Genomic DNA, 3,658 nt, shown 5'->3' on the forward strand with positions numbered 1-3,658 from the left:
TTTAAGACAGAGTCTCACTCTGTTGCTTAGGCTGGAGTACAGTGGCACCATCTCAACTCACTGCAACCTCTGCCTCCTGGTTCCAGCAATTCTCCCGCCTCACCCTCCCAAGTAGCTGGGATTACAAATGTGCACCACTATACCCAGCTAATTTTTGTATTTTTAGTGGAGAGGGGATTTCACCATGTTGGCCACGTTCGTCTTGAACTCCTGACCTCAGGTGATCCTCCTGCCTCAGCTTCCCAAAGTGCTGTACAGGCATGAGCCACCACACTCAGCCACAAAATTCTTTATGAATTTTACACTTAGCAGATATTAATGATGGAAGCCATAGTCAGCTCCTAATACAAGTCCAAAGAATTGACTATTGTATCATTAGCTGCCTGGTTACATTAGCTTCCTAGCTCCTTGTAAAGACCACCACTAATCCCTTAAAAACAAGAGGTCTGGCAGTGGTAGCACAACCTAAGGTGGCATTACAGGTCTTTGAGCAAGCCATAGCAACTTTTCTGCCAAAGTCAGCTTAGTTTAGACTTCAGTGATTCAGGCTATTGCCATTCTCATGTATGTCTCTATGAGTCTGTTTATCCGTACATCTGCCCTTGGCTGACTCTGACTCATTGCTTGCTTGCTTGCTTGTTTCCTTGCTTTGGAAAACTATTGAAGATACGTACATAAGTCTTTAGGAAGGGGATTGCTAAAAAATAACATTGCAAAGTGATGGAAAAGGGTGGAGAACAGGGAAGTAACCAGGCTGGATGGCTCAAAATATAAATTAATGAAGAACTCTTTATGAAGTATCAGTCAGACTTTGTGATCAAGTGATGCAATATAGGAATTATGTAAAAGGGAAGAATATCCAATACTGACCTATTAGAGAGGTACTTCACAGGCTCCTTGATTTGCATATTTAAAGTTCCTAAGGTTATAGCTTTTCCCCCCTTTTGGCTGTGTAGTAAACTGTTTTAATCCACGGTTGTGCCTTATTGTTCCATTAAAATTGTATCTTTGATCCATCAATAAATACTTGTGGTTGAAACAAAATAACTTGGTTGATTTTGTCGATTTTACAAGAATTTTATGTAACTTAGTCCCTTCTTCAAGTTTGAAATCACAGTGTCTCCCTTACTCAAGTTTGTCTGTACTGTCAGCTGCAGTCTACTTTGTTGCTGCCTGGACATATGAAGTGGAAACATTTTTCTACAAGCCAGCACTCTCAGCCTCTAGACACGGTTTTGTCAGCCATGGCCACTTCCCATTCATTCCAGGTAAGATGCAATTTCTATTCTTGACTCCCTGATTCTTTAAAGATAGAAAAAGCCTAAAAATGCAGTATCTGTCTATTCCTTGTTATTAAGTTGCCCACCTCTTCCTTCATGTGCAGCCTCAGTGGTGACATACTCTGCTTTTACGTGGCTTTTCCCATTTTCATTTCTAAGACTAAGTCTCACTTTGTTGCCCAAGCTGGAGGGCAGTGGTGTGATCTCAGCTCACTGGAACCTCCACCTCCCAGGTTCAAGCGATTCTCCTGCCTCAGCCTCCCAAGACAATGGGATTACAGGCGTGTGCCACCACACCCAGCTAATTTTTAGTTTAGTTTTGTTTTCTTTGGGAAAGAGTCTCCCTTTGTTGTCCAAGCCGGAGTGCAATGGCATGGTCTTGGCTCAGTGCAACCTCTGCCTCCCGGGTTCAAGCGATTCTCCTGTCTCAGCCTCCCACGTAGCTGGGATTACAGGTACCCACCACCATGCTCGGCTAATTCTTGTATTTTTAGTAGAGATGGGGTTTCACCATGTTGGCCAGGTTGGTCTTGAACTCCTGACCTCAGGCGACATGCCCGCCTCAGCCTCCCAAAGTGCTGGGATTACAGGTGTGAACCACTGCACCCGGCCACGGCCTATTGTTTCTAATTTTATCTGTTATAAAATATTGATGTAATGAATCTCTGCATATAACTTTTTACTTTGAAAAATTTTACAAGGGTTGAATTACTAGGTCAAAGTTCAAGCATATACTTACATTGTTTGCTATGTTTATTATGCTCCTTTATCTTTGGTGTTCTATATAGGATATCTTTATCGTCACTTGTTTTTCCAAATTGATTTTAGAATCATTTTGTCAATTGCATTTAAAACGTTATTAGGCTCACGCCTCTAATCCCAGCACTTATGGTGGCTGAGGTGGACAGATCACTTGAGGCCAGGAGTTCAAGACCAGCTTACCCAACGTGGCGAAACCCCTTCTCTAGCAAAAATGCAAAAATTAGCTGGGTGTCGTGGTTGGCGCCTGTAATCCCAGCTGCTCCAGAGGCTGAGGCAGGAGAATCGCCTGAACCCAGGAGGCAGGGGTTGCAGTGAGCCGAGACTGTGCCACTGTATTTCAGCCTAGGCAACAAAGCAAGACTGTCTCAAAACACACACACACACACACACACACACACACACACACACACACTATTAGAATAGATTGTGTTAATTGGGAATTGGGATTTGGAACAAGTATTACTGCAGAGATGCCTTAAAAGAGGACTACCTTGCTCTTTCATCAGGGCCGCCAACATGCCATCCAGACTGAGGAAGACCCAGAAACTTCAGGGCCACATTTGCAACGGCTGCATCTGTAAGCACTGGAAACACCCCGGAGGCTGTGGTAATGCTGGTGATATGCATCACCACAGGACCAACTTCAACAAATACCGCCCAGGTTCCTTTGGTAAAGTTGGTATGAGGTATTACCTCTTAACAGAGGAACCAGACTTCTGCCCAACTGTCAACCTTGACAAATTTTGGACTTTGGTTAGGGAGCAGACACAGGTGAATGCTGCTAAAAACAAGACTGGGGCTGCTCCCATCACTGATGTGGTGCGATCTGGCTATACAAAGTTCTAGGAAAGGGAACGCTTACAAAGCAGCTTGTCATCTGAAGGCTAAATTCTTGAAGAGCTGAGAAGATTAAGGGTGTGGGGGGAGGGGGGACTGTGTCCTTGGGGCTTGAGGCCGCATGGAGGGAGGTTCATTAAATGCTAACTACTTAAAAAAAAAAAGAGGACTTCGTTTACAAACAGATTTTCTTATACTACAAACTAGGTATGGCCACTGCCGCCTGGCCAGGAATCTATATTGCTACGAATCGACCAGGTGACAGCCCTCTTGGTGTCTGGGAAGCACGGTGGACCTACACCGCCTACGCCAGGCCCCGCTCGTCTAACACGGATGAGGAGCCACCCCATATACATACCCTCCCTGTCCCTCTTGGAAACGTTGCAGAAGAAAGGATGTCCTACAGTTGGGTGTAGCAAACGACAAAATTGCCAGTCATAACAGGTTACCTCTATGTAGAAGCGCCCTCAGAAAAGTGACGAATCCTCTCCTGTATTGATCAAAGCTGTAAACAGCAGGACATTTGGGTCCTTTAAGAGTCTAAATGAAGGCCGGGCGCGGGTGGCTCACGCCTGTAATACCAGCACTTTGGGAGGCCGAGGCGGTTGGATCACAAGGTCAAGATATCGAGACCATCCTGGTCAACATGGTGAAACCCCGTCTCTACTCAAAATACAAAAAATTAGCTGGGCATGGTGGCGCGTGCCTGTAATCCCAGCTACTCAGGAGGCTGAGGCAGGAGAATTGCCTGAACCCAGGAGGCGGAGGTTGCGGTGAGC

At 45.4% G+C, this 3,658-nt stretch overlaps 1 pseudogene; it reads left to right on the plus strand.

The window, feature by feature from the left end:
• The first annotated feature begins 2,558 nt into the window (after positions 1-2,558).
• On the plus strand, positions 2,559-3,019 carry LOC108306179 (annotated as a pseudogene).
• The last annotated feature ends 639 nt before the right edge of the window (positions 3,020-3,658 follow it).

The sequence above is a fragment of the Cebus imitator genome, unplaced genomic scaffold (genome assembly GCF_001604975.1).
Source record: "Cebus imitator isolate Cc_AM_T3 unplaced genomic scaffold, Cebus_imitator-1.0 Scaffold70, whole genome shotgun sequence".
Classification (NCBI taxonomy): domain Eukaryota; kingdom Metazoa; phylum Chordata; class Mammalia; order Primates; family Cebidae; genus Cebus; species Cebus imitator.